Genomic DNA, 23,147 nt, shown 5'->3' on the forward strand with positions numbered 1-23,147 from the left:
CTGCATTTCATTAAATAGCCAGGACCTCTTTCACTTGGAAATATCTTTTAACAATGGAAATTTGCATTCAGAGGTTACACCTTTGGGTGTAGGGAGACCATTTGTCTAGAGGCCAACCCCTCCTAGTGTGCTAGTTATCCATAAACTCTCAAAAACCTTATTACCTTTTGTTTTACTTATTTGGAAACGAGACATTTGTACCAGTCGCACTGTGACATTTTAAATGATACCAAACATGAAAAATACTCTGTGATAATCATTCACATTAAACTATACATTTTCTTGGGTGATTTACATGTGGTCTCAGCATGAGAGTGTCAAGTCATTCATAAAAGAGGTTCGTACAACGACGTGCTCGGAGCTTGCCTTTATTCAACCACTCAGTACAGCTTCCATCAGCCCTTGAGCCTGAACATAATATCCGCTAAAACACCCCCCCCATCATACGTCATCTCTCTCTTACTTCAAAATAAAAGCATTCCTCACACTATTATTCCATAATACCACATCTCCCTTTCTTTGAGAACAAAGGGTGGACTACCTTTGTCTCAGCAGGTCTTAAGGGGTTTATTCTGCCCTTTTGCTGGAAGACCTGTCCCTGATCTGTCCCTGTTTCAAACATGCAAAACAGGAATAAATAACTTACACATTACCATACTCTGAACTATTACATTACTTAAACTCTCAGGTTTCAGGTAAATGTAAACAGTAAAGCAGAACAATTTCACAATCACATTCAACTCTTTTTTTTTTCTTTTTTTTTTTTTTTTTTGAAACACCAATAAATCAATAAATCACAAATCAAGTCTCTGCGGCTTTCTAACCTCTCTCCCACACCTGGTCCGCACAGTCTCTGTAGTGGGGCCCTCTCTACTGAGTGATGTTGTCACTGCTGGAGCTGGCTCTGGTGATATTATCACCGGTGCGTCTCCCCCCATCGGTGGCTCATCAGCGTCGACTACCCCACTATTGGTCTGCAGTGGCACCAAGTGATGTCGGTTCCTCCTCAGTGTGCCCTGAGGCACCTGGATGATATAAGAGCGAGGGGTATTGTGTGTAGATAGCACTGTGCCCTGGACTCGTGCATCGGTGATCCACACATCCTCCCCAGGTACGAGTGGCTCCAGATTTCTCGCGCCGTGTCTCTTGTTGAAGGATTTTGCGTCGTACCCCCTCTTCTCCCTTTCTTTAGCCTCTAGTGCGTAGTAGTCAGGCAAAACTGGACTCAGCAGGGTTGGAAGGGCAGGAACTGTAGTGCGGAGGCGGCGCCCCATCAACAGCTCTGCTGGGCTATAGCCGTTCTGTAGAGGGGATGCTCTGTAGGCCAGTAATGCAAGATATGGATCTGACGCCTTTGTTAGCAGGTTTTTCACAGTTTGTACAGCGCGTTCCGCCTCCCCATTGCTCTGGGGAAACTTGGGACTGCTCGTGATGTGCACAAAGCCATACTCTGCTGCAAAGGCTTTAAAGTGGCTACCAGAAAACTGGGGCCCATTGTCACTTTTAAGAACTTCACAAATTCCATGACGAGAAAACATGGATTTCAGGTGCACCACCACATCTGCGGACCTTGTGGGTAACAGCAGCGCAATTTCCACATACCGTGAGAAATAATCTACTACTAGTAGATAGGTCTTGCCTTTCAGCATAAATAGGTCAGCTCCCAACGTTTGCCAAGGCCTATCTGGCATCTCCGTTGGCATCAGCGGCTCTTTGACGTTCTTTCTCTCTTGAATGCAGGTTCTACATTTCAATATCATGTCATTCAACTGGCTGCTGAGCCCTGGCCACCACACCGTCTGTTTGGCCCGGCTCCTGCACTTTGTCACCCCCAGGTGTCCCTCATGTAGTCTCTGCAGCACATCACCTTGTAAGACGAATGGGATGACAAGCCTTGTGCCCCGCAGCAGCAGTCCATCATACACAGTCAACACTGCTCTATCAGGCCAGTAATGTCTCAACTCCCCCTGCAGTTGGCTTTTGTCAGGCCAGCCGCCTGTGCAGTACTCCATCAGTGCAGAGCATGTGCTGTCTGCCTTCAGATACTCGCGTAGGCTGCTCAGATAATCTCCACTGACCGGGATACTGCTAATGACGGAGTCTACATAGATGTTGGTATCCTCTATTAGGCTTGTATCGGTGTATGCTCTTACGGTTCTTAGGGGGGCACGAGATAAGGGGGGACAGAGCAAAAGGGCACGAGATAAGGTGTCGGCTGTCCACAGGCTTTTGCCAGGGACATGATTGACTGTATAGTTGTACCTCATGAGTCGCATCCTAAATCTTTGAATTCTTGGTGGGAGGTCATCCAGAGCCTTCCCGCCCAGCAGACTCACCAATGGCTTATGGTCAGTTTCCAGTTCGATTGGTCTTCCCAAGATGAAACAGCTGAACCTTTCACAAGCCCACGTTGCAGCTAATGCCTCCTTCTCTACTTGAGCATAGCGCTGCTCTGTTGGTGTCATTGACCTGGACGCATATGCCACCGGTAACCACCTGGCATCACTCTTCTGCAGCAGGACTGCCCCCAGGCCAAAGGAAGAAGCATCAGCAGAGATTTTTAGTGCACTGTTTGGGTTGTATAGTACGAGCACTGGTGTGGATGACAGCTCTGTTTTTAACTGATCAAAGGCGGCCTGCTGCTCTGTCCCCCAGTACCAGTGGTTCTTCTTGGACAGCAGGTCTCTTAGCACTTTATCTTTTTCAGCCAGGTTAGGCAAAAAGCGGGCCAGCTGATTGACCATGCCCAGAAAACTCCTGAGTTCGCTGACATTTTTAGGTGCGTCCATCTCTTGCACCGCTCTCGTCTTCTCCGGATCCGGCTTCACTCCATCCGCCGAAATCACATGACCCAGGAATCTGACTGTATGGCATGTGAGCTCACATTTGTCCATGTTGAGCGTAATGCCGGCCTTTTGTGCCTTCTCTAGCACCGCATGTAGCCGTATATCATGCTCGTCCTGTGTCTGTCCCCAGACCAGGATGTCATCCATGTGACACAGTACCCCCTCCAGGCCATCGGTCACTTCTGTCATCATCATCCTTTGAAAGTGCTCGGGGGCTGAAGCTATGCCAAAAGGTAGCCGGTTAAAATAATAGCGCCCAAAAGGCGTGATGAAGGTGGTGTATTTGGCAGACTCTTTTGTCAATGGTACTTGCCAGAAGCCCATATTGGCATCTAATTTGCTGAATACTGTTGCGCCAGCTAGCATGCCCAGAGTGTGCTCCACCGAAGGCAGGATAAACTTTTCTCTGCATACTGATTCATTCATCCTTGTGAAATCCACACAAATACGAACAGTACCTGCTTTTTTCGGCACCACCACCATCCCGGCGCACCAATCAGTCGGCTCCTCAATCTTGGTGATTACGCCCATCTTCTCCATACGGTCTATCTCCTCCTTCACTTTTCCCATAAGCGGCAGAGGGACTCTGCGCGGTGCGTGGAGAGAGAAGGGCACAGCTTCTGGCTTTAATTTAATTGAGTATGGCCTCCGAACAAGACCCAAGCCGCTACACAGCTTCGGATACTGTTGTTTCACAGATTCCATGGTGATGCTGTCAACCCTGCACACAAGCTGAAGCTGTTCTATGGCAGGCCTTCCCAGCAGTGCAGTGTGCAGGTCTTTTACAACATAAATGTCCTCTGTGGCTGTTTTTTTGCCTTTGCGCAGTGTTTCTCTGGCTACACCTAGGACAGAAAGTACATTGCCACCTGGCCCAAACAATGGGCGTGTCGACACCGCCAGGCGCTTCACATCAAGTCCTCCAGTAATGTCATAGTACACCTCAGCTGGCAGGGCAGTGACATCAGCACCAGTGTCAATTTTAAAGCACACTTTTTTCTGTCTCACCTGTAGCTGCACTGTCCACGGGTCTTTTCCAGCATCCACAGCTCCCAGGAATAAGCTCCCTTCTTCTTCTGTAGTGACAGCATTCAGAGATTTTGCACTATTTCTGCACACTTTGCCATAATGTCCCGTTTTGCCACAGTTGTAACACACAGTATCTGTAGCAGGGCATTCTGATTTTCCATGTGAGGGCATTTTCCCACATCTATAACAGGCCTTTGAACCTTGCTGTGGCCATGCATTAGGCTTATATTTGCCTGGTATTTGTACTTGTGGCTGAGGCTTTGAGGGAAATTTGGGCTTTCTATAACTTTTCACATGCACAGCATCAACATTGGAGCACTTGCTAGCACCGCCATTTTCTCCTCTTAAATCACACTGCTGTCGTCTAACTTCTTCAGACTGCCTTATCCTTATTATACTAGTTTCAAGGGTTAGGTCTCTGTCTAGCTGTAGCTTTTCTGACAATGAGACGTTTCTCAGCCCAACCACTAACCTGTCGCGTATCAGCTCATTCTGTAATTGTCCATAGTTGCAATGTTCAGCTAATCCGTATAGAGCAGTGATAAAGGGATCCACCATTTCTCCCGGCAGTTGCACACGCTGATTGAACTTGGCTCTTTCGTATATGACATTCTTTTTAGGCACAAAAAATGCATCAAAGCCCGCCTTAACATCCGTGTACTTCTTTTTCTCATCTACAGTTAGCGTTAGCCCCTTAAGCACATCTTCGGCTTCATCGCCCATACAATACACTAACGTGTTTACCTGGTTTTCTTCTGACGTTGCGTTTAAATTGCTCGCAAGCCGAAAGCGGTCAAATCTCCTAATCCAACGCTCCCATTCTTGAGGCTTGGAAAAATCGAATGGCTCTGGAGGTTGTATTGTGAACGTAGCAGTTGGTGTAGGTTGCGCCATATCTGCCAGCTCGTCTCCTGTTCCCCGCCAAACGTTACGCTTTGTTTTTCTTTTCCCTTTTCCGCTTAAAAGTCAATCCGCTTCTGACACCATGTCAAGTCATTCATAAAAGAGGTTCGTACAACGACGTGCTCGGAGCTTGCCTTTATTCAACCACTCAGTACAGCTTCCATCAGCCCTTGAGCCTGAACATAATATCCGCTAAAACACCCCCCCCATCATACGTCATCTCTCTCTTACTTCAAAATAAAAGCATTCCTCACACTATTATTCCATAATACCACAGAGAGAGGGGGAGTGAGGAAGAGGAGGAGAGATGTGTTCTGAGGTGTGACTTTGCCTCACAAATGCTGAGTTCAAATGGTAATTTCCAGAGAGGTCCTTTGTCCTCTCAGGGTCTGGGTGCTCCCCAAACAGACTGTCCGGCATTTCCTAATTGATCAATTCTTACAGATTGAACACATGAGCTGCTCTTCAGGAACATGATTCTGCAGGACTGAGTCACTGAAATACACACTGTCACATCACAATCAACACTTCAGTCTCTTGATTTTAAACCGACTCGATCTCAACACATTCAGAACTGAGAAATGAAGAACATGCTGGATTTATTCTTGCAGTTCATCACGTTCATCTTTCTGCAGGGACTGTTTTTTTAAATATTCTTTACACGATTAAAACAAATCATTACTCCATACGTACTGTATTAGTACAGATCTAAAGACTAGATGTTTAATAATCATGTTTTGAGCTCTGTGACATTTTAGATCTCAGTCCAATGATCCATCAAAACATTTTATTTGTGCTTTAAGTTTGTATTTTCTCTTTAACCCTCTGGGGACCAAGCTGTTTTTGGGGCCCTTGAGATGTTCTGACATGCTCTGACATTTGTGCTTTTTTCAGTTATTTATAAACATGTTAATGGCAAAGGTGTAAATTCACTCTATATAGCACAAACAGGCCTACCATAATATGCGAGCAACATGTATGTAGATGTTTGTATTTTTAAGAGAATAATGTTTATGCGTGGTTATTTAAAAAAATAAAAATGAAAGTTGCTGAAATAAGACCACAAAACTCATACAAAATATGTGCCCACAAGACTTTTGACTAATGGATGTTGTCCCTTTCAGTTCTAGCTTCAAAATTATGTGAAAATAGTCTTGCTTTATCGTTCACAAAAAAAAAATACATTGATTTAAATGGTGTAAAACAGGTTTTGCTTGGAAAGCCAATATGCGAGGGGGAGGAGTAGTTTACACCTTAGTCCCACCCACTCTGCATAATGACTCTGCATAATTAGCCATTCATTCAGGTGTGACACTGACTGAGCCACAATGCAAAGACAAAATATATATTTTGAAGAAGACTTATATTGACCATTTAAGATTTTGCTTACATCTATCTTGTAAATATGTTTTGCTATTTTATTAAAAAGGTTACAATTACAACAATAATTACAATTTCAGCAATATTTCTGCAAAAAAGTACTCTTTCTTTGTAAAAAAAAAAAAAAAAAGATTATAGGCCTACATTTTATCATATGTATTCATTAGTTTGAATATAGCCAACATTGGAACATCTTAGTCTATGACTTTATTTTTGACAAAATAGTATTTTATATATATTCAGAAAAGCTTATTTGATGTGACAGTATATTCTACAGTAAAAACTGTACCCAAATCTAGTCAACAAAATGTTGTCTTTCATACTTCGCCTGACTGTAACGCAGTAACTGTAACTGTAAAAGCAGTTTATTCTTTCACACACAGACGCGCGATTCATATTTAGGCTAAACACTCTTTACAAATAGACGCGCGATTCATATTATAGAAACGCGATTCATCTTTTTGTTTACATAAGCCTACAACGTTATTCCATAACGTTATTCCACATTAACACTTGAGAAAGGATAACTTAGCCTACCTCACTCCTCAGCGGGATCTGCTCCTCATATCAGCACGGAAAATTTTCTCCATAAGGTAGGCTATATTATGCCTCTTTGTTTACAGCTGATGTGGGGGCGTTTCACAGACTGAAATGGTTCTCAGAATTTGCGTTTGAATAGCACGCGCTCTCCGGGGAGTGGTCACATTACTTTTGAATGGCTCTTAATGAGCTCGACTGGAGTCGCTCTCTTTTTATACAGATTACAGAAGCTGATAATATTTGTTTTTTATATAAATTACTTCATTTAAAAGCTGCGATCTCAAGCTTTATGCCCGTGGGTCTGTTTGCCTGTTTGACTGAATTTTCGCGGAGTTATAGATAATTTTCGAACGCGTTTCAAATGGGAGTTTACTGACAGAGAGAAGGCAGAAATAGCATCATGTTAGTTTTTCTTTATTTGTCAAAAAGCAAAACACTTTATTTGTATTGTGAGTATACAGAAAAAAAATAGAAACTGAACAGGATCGATTGATGTATTACACGAAAATGAAAGATCAAAATTAACAGAGCATTTTGTGTTTATTTTTCATTGCTAAAAAAAAAAACGAGCAAAACGCGTGGGCGCGTTTTTGGTCCCCAGAGGGTTAATAATGGATTCACTGCTAAACTGATCTGAACTGAGAGAGTGAAGAGTGTGTCATTGTTCTCTACAGGTTGAGGAATTGTGGAGTCACAGATGAAGGTTGTTCTGCTCTGGCTTCAGCTCTGAGATCAAACCCCTCACACCTGAGAGATCTGAATCTGTCTGAGAATAAACTAGGAGAATCAGCCGTGAAGCTTCTCTCTGATCTGAAGAATGATCCACATTATAAACTGGAGACACTATATTGTAAGTAGATTATTTACTAAAGATTACAAAATACAGTAATTTGTAACATATTTCGTTAGATTACACAAGCTTTGTAACCTAATCTAAATAATTTAGAATACTTTGGAATATTAATAAGGTTTGTAACACAAAGGGTCCACCAAACATAGGACTTGGTTTTCCCCTGCATATTATTTTAATAACATCAGTTTTACACAGTATTTCTTGAAGAAAAAAATGTTTTTTTAGTTTTTAGTAAACATTTAGTTTAATATTTTAGTAAAATATTTGTTATATATATATATATATATATATATATATATATATATATATAATTTTTTTTTTTTTACTGATGCAACACAATGCATTAAAAGCTGGGGTGTGTAAACTTTTTAAATTGCATGAACAGGATAAATTGTAATTATTTTGTCTTCTGTGAAACCGGGAAGTATTCGCTTCTGAAGGGCAGTACTGGATGAAAAAAAAAGATGATCTTTGAACAAAATGTACACATCATCATAATCCTGTTTAAAGTTTACACCCCCTGCTCTTAATGCATCGTTTCCTCCTTAAGCATCAGTAAATGTTTTTACCTTTTGTAATAGTTGTGTATGAGTCACTCAATTGTCCTTAATGTAAAAATATGGATCTCAAAATCATACAGTCATTGTTGGAAAGGTGTCAAATATGCAGAAGATTCTGGAAAACCTAAAAATGTGCAAAACCTGGAGGATTTTTCTGGAGAACAGCGAGTTTAACTGCTCATGATTCTTACTAGGACTGTAAGTTTCACTCTCGGTCCCATCACCGATCAGTAAAAAAAAAAAAAAACTGTTTTTTGTACAGTGTATTTACATAATAATTTGAATGTAATAAGATAACGTTCATTTTGGATGAAGACCTATTTAGCCTGCACAAAATGATCATATTCATCTGAAATGATGGGTCAATCTGATGATCATCATGTTCACAAGAAAGCAAACAGAAGACAGAGCATAAAAGATTATTGAATTTACAGTTTGCTTGTTTTTGTGTGTAACATGATGTTTATTCATTTATTCTTATTATAGAAGGTATAATATCTCACCACTGTAATAGAGGAAATGCAAACTGTCAAAAGTAGCTCTCATTTGTCCACTGGCCAAAGTGTTTTAAAGACACAGCTGTGCAGTGTTGAGCTCACTGCTGTCCTGGGACACTGAAACCATTGTGGAACATTACCTTGAATATGTGCAGGAAGAGCTTCTCTGATCTGATCAAACTCTGTTTCTGTGCAAATCAATCCATGCATTATAACTGTAACCATAATAATACCAGGCATGTGTGACAGTGAGTATCTGTTGTCTCATTTCACTGGCCAGCTCTGTGTAATTCTCTCTGCAGTGGCTCTGAGCTCCAGTCCAGGGCTGCGTTTCCCAGAAGCATTGTGAAGTTGATCGTGAAGACCATTTGCCACCAATGTCCTCTACGATCAACTTATCTCACAATGCTTTGGGAAACGCAGCCCAGGTTTTTCTCTCAGATACCCAGACATTGGCCTATTGTGAGAGGAGATTTCTTTGTACCGCATATATCCAGAGTCTTTATTGCGCAACCACAAACTCTAAAATACAAATCTGGCAATCCCCATTCCCCAGGTTTAACAGTTTCATTTTCAATACTCTCTACCCCAGGCTCTGGGCAGACTTGTCTTAATATTTTCACACATTGAGTCCACTTTTGACATTTCGATTACATCATCCCACTCCGAAACACAATCATATAAGGCTCTATTAGGTAAGAACCCTCTTACATCATATGCTATATCCTTAACTTGTCTCACTCCTGCTTTCATATACAATTTGTCATAAAACACTCTCTCTTTCATTCTAAAATTTGGATATAAAAATATCGGTTGTTTTAAAACTTGATTTATATTTTCACACTCATACTGTATATTTCTGTATATGACCTCTGCCCACACACTTAGCACTTCCTGATAAAACAGCGGCATTTTGTCATACATCGGCTTTTTCAATCCCATAAAAAGCCCTTCTTCCCCACATCCACTACATTTGTCCAGCACATCCTTCATATAACCTTTCCATCCATACTCCACTTTATCACATAAATACTTTTTCATCGTTTTTACCCTTATGGCCTTCTTTTTAACTTCTAAGTCAATCAATCCTAATCCTCCTTCTTTATAACTTGCAATGAATGTTTCCTTGCTATTTTAACTCCTTTCCCTCCCCACATAAAATCATTTGTTATCTCAGTCATCTCATTAAGAAAGCATGACAAATCATCAAGGGTGTTTCAGGCTATGATTAGGTTAGGGTGGGCTGTGTTTTATGTTTGTCAAGCAATTGGGAAATAAAACGCAAAAAATTCAATAAATGTAATACATGCACAATTAAACCCCGACTCCGACAGAAAAGGGACATACATTCTTTGTATGTATGAAATAATTCAAAATTATAAAGCACAATATTTTTGTGGTTCATTTTAGCAATATTTAGGACTAATCCTAAAGTGTGGCATGAGGGGCACTGGCAATCAAATTGTGATTTTAGTGTGTCATCCACTGTCTCTGCTATGCAACTGCAGCTCAATAACATATGTAATCAAAACAATGTTAATATCACCAACTGTCCATTTGGAGAAAAATGAATATTAGCAAAGCATGAACTAATACTGAAAACCCTAGTAAGTTGTTTACCCAACCCTTTGTTGTTTTGAGAACAAAAAAACATTGATTAAAGATTCAATCCCTGAAAAATGAATGGTTCCACAAATCTGTAGAGAATGACAGGGAAACAATAGCGGATACAACTAAATGAAGTGTTATTATCTTGGCCTTCTCAGGTGTGTATATCAGGTGTGTGTCATGTTCATATGGTCACTGTGATCTGCTTTCTTCATCCTCAAATTCAAAAAGAATCCCAATACATCAAGTATCTGAGTTGTGATGATGAGTTGACCATGACTCTGTGGGTGACTGGGATACGTATTGCAAAGGTGAGCAGAAACCAGGCCACACACCAAAAACCAAAATAGATAATGATGATAAATGCAAGAAGACACTAAGTTGAACTTTATGCAGCAAATTAAATTATAAATTATAGTTTACAATGTAAAAACATACTGTAAATTGTAGCTGTATTGTGTTGGGTCCTATTGTGAGCTGTCTACTTTGTCAAAAAAAAAAGTTCTTCTACTTTATTAACGGTCTTGTTTTGTCATGATTTTGTCACAGTATGGTAAGCAGTTATATGAAAACTACAAAGCCGCTGTGAGGAAAGCAGCCGGCACTGGAAGCTGGGCTAACCGCACTATCCAGGCCTCCTCCAGTGCATCCACACCCTCCCCTACACCTAAAGGTAGAGATAATGAGCTAAATAGATTGTTATAAAATGTATCATAGATCTTGATATATTAAAGGATTTTGATGACATTTTTGTGTTTATCTTTCAGCCAAAGCTGCGAATGGACACGCTCCTCAGCTTCCAAAGGACACCAAGGTACCTCTAAATCTATCAGTTAGTAATGAAGAACACCATAATATAATACCATAAATAATATAAGTTCATGGACCATACTGAAGTGTGAACTATTATGTTTTCAGACACTTAACTGCATGTTAATTGCAATTAAACAAAATATAGTTTAAATTTATTAACACACTTAAGTACATAATTTTATAACATTTCATAATTACTTCTACTTTCAATGAAATATGAAGTTTACTGCCGAATGTACTGAGAAGCATTTATAGTAAACTAAAATATACATATTTTATTTCTATTGAAACTTGACATGTTTTCAATATTTAATTACACATTTGTCATGATGAAGTTGCCAATTGGTAAATTTGAAATATATTAACATTAAATGTATTAACGAATAACACACTACAGTTGAAATTATAATCAAATTTGCATGTGCTCTAGTATGTTTGTCAATATCAAAATAAATGTACTGCAAAAGATTACTAAACCATAATTTAAAAAGTATAACTGTTAATTTGTCATGATTGCAAAGTACACTTTTTAAAATTGCACTAAACTCTGTTAAGAAACAGTCATGAAAGTGCAGTGTCTTTAAATACACATATAGTGGCCTTTTATTTAATGAACAATATATTATCTGAAAATATATATTTTTAAATATACTTCAAAGATTTAAAGTATACTTCAAGAGCAGTAAAATTAAGCACACTACTTTTCCACAAAGGGTGACGGTTCCTTTAGAGTTGTTTTAATCCCCTTGTAATTTCATCATTTATCTGAAATGCTCCTGAATGCTACTTTTGGTTTGTTTTTGAAGGGTCCTGGCAACCAAACATCTTTCCCACCACCTCCGCCTTCAATGGAAACCCTGCCTCCTCCACCACCCGACCCCATGTTGCCTCCTCCTCCCCCTGCTCCTCCTGCCAGCACAACCAAAGTCAACAAGTTTCCTCCTCCACCTCGATTCCCACAATCCTCCTTCCCACCTCCACCCATGGATGACCTGCCTCCACCACCACCTCCTCCAGAAGATGCCGAGCTGCCCCCTGACTTTCTTCCTCCACCGCCTCCTAGTTTTGCACCTTACGGGGGAGACTCGCTCCCCCCAAAACCTCCAGACCCCATTACCTCCCTTCCACCTCCTCCTCCTCCTGGTCCCCAAAACTTTGCATCTGCAGGTGGAGCTCCACCACCACCACCTCCACCCCCGCCTCCACCACCAGCTCCTGCACCGGCTGCCAACCCATCCGCCGGCTCCGTCAGAAAAATGCCTCCAGCTCCACCAAAGAGAACGACACCTCTACACACAGCGCCCCCAGGTGGCGAACTCATGTCAGAACTGATGACAGCAATGCTGAAAAAGCGCAGTCAACAATGATCTTGAAGACAGATAGAGCTAATTGACATGTTTTTGTAGTTGGACTGAGGAACTGACCGCCAAACAAGTTCTCGGCGTGACATTAGGACATACATCTTTAATTATTTTGTTGTTTAATATTCTTGCATTACACCACCAGACTAAAATATGTAAATACTTTGTACTTACGCACCTAATCAGTTTATTTGTATTACAAATATGCTATATCATCATTGCTAATGGAATGTCATAATAAATAAGGTCTTGCAAAGTTAACTGTTTAACAGATTTTGACATGCCTAATTGTTAAACAGGAGTAAACGAGATGCATGATGCAAAGATTTTTGCACTTTTGTAGAAATGCAGAAACAGCAATATTACAAAAGACATCCATGTCCATTGTCCATATATAACGTGCATATGTACATATATAACGTCGAACATGACTCATCCTCCAATCAGATCATCCATTAGGAAGTGTGATTACAATGTCATAAACAATATTTTTGGTTCAAATGATGCTGAAATTTGCGATTTTTTCCTGAGTTAGGAAGAACAGCTGACCCTCAGCTGCTGAGCCCAGGATGGAGGTTTACTGGCATATCCGGCTCTCTCAGCCTCTTCCTGCTCCATAAATGGCTCCATTAAAGTCTTCTGCAACAGTGTCACCTAGAAATACATCAAACATACTGTCAACAAGCCATAATGGTCTGTCTGAAGATGTTACATTGTATGTATAATTGTCAAGTCTTCATTTCACAGTAATATATTAAAGCAAAAACTCTAAGATATATGATAAGCATGATCATGACAGTATATTAGTTTGACATCACATGTAATAATACCTCTGAAAAGTCATTTTTCTCTGCTTTTCTGATAGCAGATTCAGCCATCCAGTTCCTCAACACATAGCGTGGGTTTACTCCTGAACAATAGAAAAATTACTAATTACATTAAATACAACATAACACATCGTAAAAAAACACACACTACCGTTTAAACATTTACGGTCAGTAAGGCTTTTAAAAAAAAAAGAAATTAAGAATATTATTCAGCAAGGATGCATAAAAAGGGACAATAAAGACATTTATAATATTACAAAAGATTCAAATAAACGCTGTTCTTTTGAACTTTATATTAATCAAAACATGTATCAGGGTTTCCTCAGAAATATTAAGCAGCTCAACTGTTTTCAAATGTTTCTTGAGCAGCAAATCATCATATTAGAATGATTTCTGAAGGATCATGTGACACTGAAGACTGGAGAAATGATCACAGGAATAAATTACATTCAACTGAACAAATATATTAATTACACAAATACTGTATATTCAAATAGAATAATTTATTTTATATTGTAATAATATCTCATAGTATAATAATATATTATAGTATTAAAAAATTACAGTTTTTATTGTATTTTTGATTAAATAAATGCAGCCTTCGTGAGCATAAGAAACTTCTTTCAAAAACAAATCTTACCAATCATGAACATTTCAGCGGTAGTGTTACTGTAACAATATATAAACACATAATATATAACACTGCATCATATAACATATACAAAAACACACCTTGCATTCTGTGCTGCCGTTCTTCATCTGAGTCACTCATTATCCTGAAGAAGACGATTAACACATCAAGTGATGTTCATTTTTAATCCTCTAAAGAGTTCGAGTTTACATTACAGCAACATTACCTTGACAGACGCTGTAAATACAGCTGAACCCAGTCTCTGAAATGCTTGTGTGATGAGAGGTCTGAAAGAGCCCACAAAGACTGTCAAGAGAGACACAGTCACAGTTAATGGACTGAAATCATGATTATGGATATTGCGGCTGCTGTGGGAGTGAATGGAGAGGAAACGTACCGGAGCAAAGGATCCCTTCTGAAGCCGGGACAGGGTCACTTCACTAAGCTGTCTGAAAGTCATAGTGAAGTCTGCTCCAGTGTCCTCCATTAGCTCAACACATCACACATCATACAACATTATATGGGTCATTCTCAGGAAATGCTGCCATTTGTGTGATCTACTACTGATTTAACTCCATACTGGACTTAACTATTTCTGACAGTTTGGCCGTTAAATATATAATTCTAAAAAAAACAACTATCTAATTAAAAAAAGTTTATAATGAAATTGTGTGTATGTATGTATATATATATATATATATACATACCCTTTTTGTCACAAATGACACCATTTCCTGAGAATGGCCAAATAACTTTATCACATTAATTAATTATAGTACAATTAGAGAAAAAAACAATCCAGCTAATATTTACCTTTAGAAGAAATGCAATCACATATGAATCCTTTTCTTCATTTCCCAGAAAGCCCAACTTTGCTTTGAACATCTCATGAAATCTACAACAGAAACAGTAAAGTGAGATCAGGAACGACTCAGAGAGGAATACAGTGATCTATATTGTCTAATGACAGGCTCACCTTTGATGGTAGATTTGTGGATACTCTCTCAATATTTGCTGAGATCTGAAGTAAATGAATTGACACGAATCACCCTTATTTATTCCAGACCAATACCAACAGAAAATAAAAGGATCTCTTACTGTGAAAGCTGATCTGAGGTCAGCAGTGGTTTCAGAGCTTCTAGAAGTTTCTGTAGATTGAACAGGCCAACATTAGCCTGAGCTCCTATACTGTACCGGCCCTCGTCATCAGACGTGTTGGGGACAAAATCTATACAGAGGAAACAATGCTGTAGCAATAACACACATTTAACAATACAAATATTATATGTTATTATTATGGCTGTCTGTTTCACTTTAACTTATTAGAATATAATGAAGTAAAATAAAACAAGTAATGGATTAAAAAAAGTATGCAATTAATCATGCCCCTCAACCCATGTATATTATACTGTAAGTATATACAAAATTTATAGTAGATCTAAAGTAGCTTACTATTCATACAATTTTCCTCCACTTTTGCAGTATTGTATATATATGTGTGTGTGTGTGTGTGTGTGTGTGTGTGTGTGTGTGTGTGTGTGTGTGTGTGTGTGTGTGTGTGTGTGTGTGTGTGTGTGTGTGTAATGTCAAAATGACAAAAAGCTTAAAAACTAAATTTATAGGAAGATGATTGCTAATATTATGAAAGTTTAAGTTAGACAAAGAAACATACTTGGGTCATATGATTCCATAAATCCAAATGGGCCATAATCAAAAGTGATAGAAAGCAGACTGAAGTTATCTGTGTTACAGACTCCTGTGTGAAGATGCAGATCATGATGTTGTGCATTTTGTGTATTAAGCTCGATCTATAATGATAAATCTATGTGATAACTAAACAAGTAAAGCAGAGTGAACTAACCATGAGCAAAACCAACCGACATCCAGTGGGCGATTAAATGTGCCGTTTCATTCAGCACTCGAGAGAAAAACACCTTCACACAACATGAAAACCATTCAAATATAGTGAGACTGATCAGACAATATAAAATAATCTTGTATTACAGCTAAACAGCAGAGAGACACAGATACTCACCACATACTTGTCAGGGTCATTTGTTGCTATAGATTTAAAATGCTCTTTAATTACAAAGTCCAACAATGTCCTGAAAATAAAAGATAAAAAGAAATTAAAAAGCAAATAAGAGTGAGAAAAAAAATATTATCTCCCAAGTAAAAGTTAATATACCGTAGGACATCTAACTCTCCAGTTCTAGTTAATATCTCCAGTGAACCGATACGAAACCAGGACTTGGCCAGACGCAGAACAACCGCTCCTGATAGATACAGAGAACAATCACATAAAGCTGAGGAGGATAAAGAACTTAGTTACTCGATTTTTCCAAATCTGATCGTATTTTACCTCTTTCTTTTATGACACTGCCATTATAAAACGGATCCCTCCAAACAGGTTCCTCACTCACAACCAGACTGACAAACAATAAAGGCAAAAAAATGGAAAAAGTATAAATAAAAATAAAAATAATATTCAACACCAAGCATTTGAATGTGATAAATCCATATATTACTCTTCTTGTGCATGTCCATTCATATATATTGTGCATTTATATGTATGTGTATGTGTGTGTGTGTGTGTGTGTGTGTGTGTGTGTGTGTGTGTGTGTGTGTGTGTGTGTGTGTGTGTGTGTGTGTGTGTGTGTGTGTGTGTGTGTGTGTGTGTGTGTGTGTGTGTGTGTGTACCTGAGGGCTTCACTGCACAGGAACTCCCTCACAGAGGAGCGAATCACAGCCCGTCCATCACCAGACCTGCACACAAAACATCATGTACAGTAAACAGCATAACCATTACACTCCTGCCAGACAGAGAATCACACACTATGAGTCATAATGTAAGATCATTTACAACTAAATATATCTCAGAATTACTTAAAAAGCATATCAAAAATATTGAGCAGCAGAAACTGATATTCACCTTGAGTACGGTGTCTTTCCAGAGCCTTTCAACTGGACTTCCCATCTTTCACCCTTTCTGGATAAAAGAGAGATTGTATACCGCTCTAACGGTTAACACTTGTCAGTTCTAAACTGAGAGATGTCATTGTTCAGACGCATGTTTAAGCATTAAGTGAGAATTAGATTTAAAAAATGCCAGAATCATCTATTTGCTGAAAAACCAGTAAGTATAGATCACACTTTCCATTCTTTAATCTTAAACAACATTATGGGAAAGTTGACATGCATTACAACAGAAAAGTCACATCTGACAATAACAACTGATGATTTGTGTTGAACGCTGATGGAAAAGGATGATTTTACCTGTTTGTGTATTCACCCAACAAATGTGCTCTTCCATCCCCCAGCTGTCCGGCCCAATAACCAAACTATAATAATAATAACACATGGTTGACATGTTTGCTCTGGTTGTCTTACGCCATCGCTGTCGGGTTTGAAGTGACGGTCAGTTTTACCTGATGGCCCCCGTATCTGTGTGCCAGTGGAACAGAGCCAGGAAACAGTTTCCCACCACTGACACAACGGACAAACTCTTCATTCTGAATCACAGACTCATTCAGATCCAAAATATTCCTCAACACATCCTGAAATACACAAAAGAGCCTGAATATATGCAGAAACAACATTTACACAAAAGTACTGTGGTGGTACCATGGTCCAGTTTGGTTTTAAAGCAGTTTTCTCAGACTGTGATCCTCAGACCACTGGTGGTTCTGTAAAGAGTCCAAGTGGCCCACGAGTTCATTAGCTGATTAAAAGCTTTATGACTGAATCAATTAATAAAAGTATAACTGACAAAAAAAAACAAAAAAAAATGAATTAACTGAATTTATTAACTCAATACAATAAATGAACTGTTTGTGACTAAATAAATGTATGAAAAAGTGTTTCTATTGGTATGTAAGTGTTTGGTCCAATTTTGAAGCTAGCATTATATAATATCTATATATATATAATAGAGTATAATAGCTCAAAAATAATTTGCCCACAACCTAAAGTAGACATTTATTTGAGGAGTTGGGTGGTTCAAATTTATTTATTTTTTTAAGTGATCTGCTTCACCCTTGTAAAAAATAAGTGTTAAAAATAAAAATGGAAAACTATGTTTCTTTTAAAAAACAGTTATTGCAGATAATACAAAATTAATTAAATAAAAAGCCACTTAACGAGTATACTTTCATGACCGTTTCTTAACAAACTATAATAAATGTTCATTTAATTTCAGTTAACATGATGCAATTAAGTGTCCGAAACATTATATTCAGTTTGCACCAAAGTATATTCTTTTAAAGTAGCCTATATTATTTTCATATAATTTCTCTTTTTAAAAGTATGATGAAGTGTACTTCTTTGTAACAACAGCCTGAATAAGTTCAAAATTATGCTGACGACGACAATGTTATTGGTAGTGATGATGATGATTAATTTATTACTATTTTAAAATGTGGACAAGAAAAATGATAAAGAATGGGTGGGTGTGACCAAACTTTTGACTGGTGGTTAGATGGCACTAGCTCCATTGTATTTTTCTGTTTCATAAATTATACACAGTTACTGCAACAATATCCCCAGGTTTGACTGCAGTGAAGCACAAGTTCTCTGTAAATGATGATGAGTGGATGGGTTTATTGACCTGTGACACAGCAGCCAGTGTCAGGGGCTCTTTCAGAGGAGAGGGCTGAGACTCTGAAAACACACTTCTCTTCACAGTACGAATAACATTACCATCAACCTCATCAAGAGGCAGAGCATCTGTAAAACACACAGAAGTTATTAAAACAGAGTCAACGTGTACAATAGCATGTTGGCACTCGTATCTGTATCTTACCTAGTAGTTTATGTGATAATGCCAGTGGTATTTCTCCACAGTGTTTCACATTGCTATAAAAGTGACTCTTATCGAACTCTCTTTCATTACAACTTTCATTCTCACAGAATTCTTGTTCGTCCCTAAATGTAGCGATGGCGACGGCCGATAAAAATAAAAATAATGTGAAACCATGTTTTGTCATTACATCAAACTCACAGGCATATATTTTTTTAGTTTATATGCCCTGTACTTCCTTACATCACGTAACTAGAGGAAAACATCAGAACTGTCACACAAACAATCCTTCAATGTTCCACCAGAGGGCGCTCATCGGCTCAAAAACACGAATGCTCCATTTATGCAATATTCGGGACTTTTTTGTCTTTTTGGAAATGTATGCGAGTTATAAAGTATAACCGATTAAATCTATTAGTTGTATGGGTTCAGAAGCTGTCGTACAAATGGAAACTCTCGGAACTTTCTCACTATAATGATTAAATAAGCGTCTCTAGCCAATGATCAGAGACGACTGTGATTGGTCAACCTCAAATCTGTATAGTAAAAAGTAACAGGTGCCATGTGACCAGCCGTTTTAAAAAAATACTGAATACTTAAAAATTATAAATATTACTGGAGAAGATTGAAATCTCTATGATTGAAATGAATGTAATGAAAATGTAATTTTTTTAATGTAAAAATGTAAACATGTTTTAAGCCCACCCACACCCCATAAATAACCTATTTAACTCACTTTTATATTTATATAACTATTTATATTTATCGAAATATAATAATAATAATATCTGTTATTATTACAATTATTATTAATAACATGAACAAAATACATGAATTAGATTAAATTGTCATTGTTAACATTTATTCATTTTATTTATTTACTATTTATAATATTTAAATAATAATAATAATAATAACAATTTATATATATATATATATATATAGTTATTTTTGGAGACTTATTAGAACTACCGTACTTGACCAATTGGAGACAAGTTATGGGACACTATGGAACGTCCATTTTATATCAATTTTATGTTAACTGCCAATCTTTCCCCTATTAATTGTATTCCTAAAAGGGCAATCTTCTCCAGTAGCACATCACGTGACAGTATCTTATGGTATATTTTGGTTTCAGAGGGCGGACTCGGAGCACATAAATATTCATGAGTTTCCAGGGCATGCATGTGGAACTGATAATTTTAGTTCATGCTTTTTTTTTTTTTTTTTTTTTTTTTTTTTTTATTGCAGAGAAGGTAACATACAGAAAATAACACAAAAATAAATAAATACATAAAACAAAATAAAAGAAAAGAAAAAAAGAAAAAGGATATCTCACATTCAATTTTAACGAATAAAGATATTACAGAATATCAGGGGTATTAAAGAGTGTATCATAGCATTTTAAATATTTCACAGACTTTTTGTTTTTTAACAGTCTTATAGAAGAAATATAAAAATCAAAGTCAGAGCAAAACAAATTTAACATAGGAGATGAATTAAGACATTTTTGTTTATGTATGTGAAATTTTGCTAATAAAATAAAAAGGTTAACAATAAATTCCAGATCCTTATTGCTTTTGTTTCCATAATACAAGGTAACATCCTTTAAGCTAAAGCAGTAATTAATATTCATCAGATTAAATATGAATTCTGCCAAATCAGTCCAAAACTTGTTCACGACATTACAGTCAAAAAATAAGTGAGTCAGTATCTCTTTCTCATTATTACAAAAACAACACATATCATCAATATCAGAGAATCTTGATATTAAAGATTTAGAAGGATAAATGGTATGCAGAATTTTGAAGTGTATTTCTTTAATTTTATTATTAATACAGTATTTGAAAGGATTTAACCAAGCTCTTCTCCAATCAATATTTTCAATCTTAGAGTTCCAGAAAAATTTCCCTCTAGGAGATATTTTGTTTTGTTTTTGGAAAATATTACAAATATGCTTGTTATTGCATTTTTTCTCAATTAACTCAACACCTTCTAAAATTAAATTTGGGTTTGTCACAGATAAGGAATTGTAACAAATATGACATTTGATAAGTTGACGAAGTGTTACAGGAATAGCTTTATTAACTAAATTAAATTCCCTAAACAGTACGGGAAAATTGTAAGTTGACATGAATTGTTCGTAAGTTAAAAGATTCCCAGAGCTGTCAAACAGTTTTATAAGATGATTAATGCCTCTGTTGAACCAATTTGTTAAAAACAAAGATTTATTTGAAACAGTTATATTTCCATTATTCCAAATGAAAGAGGTGTGAGGAGAGAAATTGTGACAGTAGCAAATTTTCCAAGCGAGAAGAGCTTGCTTTTAGTTCATGCTGCTTGAGTTTCAGCAGGTGTAATGATGTAATGGATTATTTCAAAAAAGGTAAATATGACAGTTTCAGTTTATAATGTTTTCATTCGTTTGCATGTTTTGTGGTCCCTGACTTAATGCAGGCATTTACTTTGTGTAATGTTAGGATAAAGCACAGAAAACTTCAACTAGTCGTATACATTCATTTCATTTCGTTGTGCTTTTCCTTTGTACCTTACCATGCTTTATAACCAGCAGGTCTGGCGCAGAGAATGTCTAATAAGGGGAGAAGTTCCACTCTCAGTAAACTTCCGGCTTCTGAACTGGTTGCAGTTCCACTCTGGTTCCATATGGGGGCGCTCACAGGACGAGTGCAGAATGAATGGAGGTCTATGGAGCTATAGCCATCAAAATCCACTTTTCTCTGGATATAATTTTTTGTCTAGTAATTTGAATGTTGTATTCGAAAGGAGATGCAAAGAAATTACACATTGCTGGGTGTTAGATTTTTTAGAGTCACTTATTTGCTTTAAAAAGTATTTTAAAATGTCAATGACATCATACATCGTACGACCAGAGATACTGCTTTACGGCAATCCTTCAGTCACTTTGGTGCTTTCGCACTTTCTTTTCTCTCGAGGCATCGACAACACAGCTGACACAGGTAAACACACAACACAGCTGACACAGGTAAACACACAACACAGCTGTCACAGGTAAACACACAACACAGCTGACACAGGTAAACACACAACACAGCTGTCACAGGTAAACACACAACACAGCTGACACAGGTAAACACACAACACAGCTGTCACAGGTAAACACACAACACAGCTGACACAGGTAAACACACAACACAGCTGACACAGGTAAACACACAACACAGCTGACACAGGTAAACACACAACACAGCTGACACAGGTAAACACACAACACAGCTGTCACAGGTAAACACACAACACAGCTGACACAGGTAAACACACAACACAGCTGTCACAGGTAAACACACAACACAGCTGACACAGGTAAACACACAACACAGCTGTCACAGGTAAACACACAACACAGCTGACACAGGTAAACACACAACACAGCTGACACAGGTAAACACACAACACAGCTGACACAGGTAAACACACAACACAGCTGACACAGGTAAACACACAACACAGCTGTCACAGGTAAACACACAACACAGCTGACACAGGTAAACACACAACACAGCTGACACAGGTAAACACACAACACAGCTGACACAGGTAAACACACAACACAGCTGTCACAGGTAAACACACAACACAGCTGTCACAGGTAAACACACAACACAGCTGACACAGGTAAACACACAACACAGCTGACACAGGTATACACAACACAGCTGACACAGGTAAACACACAACACAGCTGTCACAGGTAAACACACAACACAGCTGACACAGGTAAACACACAACACAGCTGACACAGGTAAACACACAACACAGCTGACACAGGTAAACACACAACACAGCTGTCACAGGTAAACACACAACACAGCTGTCACAGGTAAACACACAACACAGCTGACACAGGTAAACACACAACACAGCTGACACAGGTATACACAACACAGCTGACACAGGTAAACACACAACACAGCTGTCACAGGTAAACACACAACACAGCTGTCACAGGTAAACACACAACACAGCTGACACAGGTAAACACACAACACAGCTGACACAGGTAAACACACAACACAGCTGACACAGGTAAACACACAACACAGCTGACACAGGTAAACACAACACAGCTGACACAGGTAAACACACAACACAGCTGTCACAGGTAAACACACAACACAGCTGTCACAGGTTAATACACGTGCTAGAAGAGTTTTTGTTGTGTTTGATTCTGGTCCCGCTTCGGATGCCACGATGCCATCAAGCGGTATTTCTGGTCGTAATCAGTCCTTCACTGACCAATCAGTTCATTAGCAGAATGCTAGCGTGTTATGGGCAACAACAACTCAACCTGTAAGAAATCGAAAGGACATAAGTACTTGTTCATTCAACTTTCGACCTATAACCCATGTTGAACTTGCAAATCAATCAAATCTGAGATTTCTCAACAGCAATCGGGTGAAAGAGACAAATTTAGGCATCTAGCTCCATAGACTCCCATTCATTTTGCACTCATGGGCGATC

At 38.2% G+C, this 23,147-nt stretch overlaps 2 long non-coding RNA genes across 4 annotated transcripts; one reads left to right on the plus strand and one right to left on the minus strand.

Annotated features, from left to right (window-relative positions):
- Positions 1 to 13,427: 13,427 nt before the first annotated feature.
- LOC309510094 lies at positions 13,428 to 18,879 on the minus strand. Of its 3 annotated transcripts, XR_014210201.1 has the most exons (4): positions 18,650 to 18,879; positions 18,455 to 18,573; positions 15,710 to 17,405; positions 15,364 to 15,604 (listed from the first exon to the last, which is right to left on the minus strand). It is a non-coding gene; the product is annotated as an uncharacterized lncRNA (long non-coding RNA). The 3 variants fall into 3 exon arrangements; XR_014210200.1 differs by lacking the exons at positions 18,455 to 18,573; positions 18,650 to 18,879 and adding an exon at positions 13,428 to 15,076 and having other exon boundaries at positions 15,521 to 15,604; positions 15,710 to 17,597; XR_014210202.1 differs by lacking the exon at positions 18,650 to 18,879 and having other exon boundaries at positions 18,455 to 18,582.
- A 1,989-nt stretch (positions 18,880 to 20,868) lies between these two features.
- On the plus strand, positions 20,869 to 22,794 carry LOC309510093. The gene is made up of 3 exons (XR_014210199.1): positions 20,869 to 21,032; positions 21,219 to 21,624; positions 22,739 to 22,794. It is a non-coding gene; the product is annotated as an uncharacterized lncRNA (long non-coding RNA).
- The last annotated feature ends 353 nt before the right edge of the window (positions 22,795 to 23,147 follow it).

The sequence above is a fragment of the Leuciscus leuciscus genome (genome assembly GCF_965113295.1).
Source record: "Leuciscus leuciscus genome assembly, contig: SUPER_11_unloc_13, whole genome shotgun sequence".
NCBI lineage: Eukaryota > Metazoa > Chordata > Actinopteri > Cypriniformes > Leuciscidae > Leuciscus > Leuciscus leuciscus.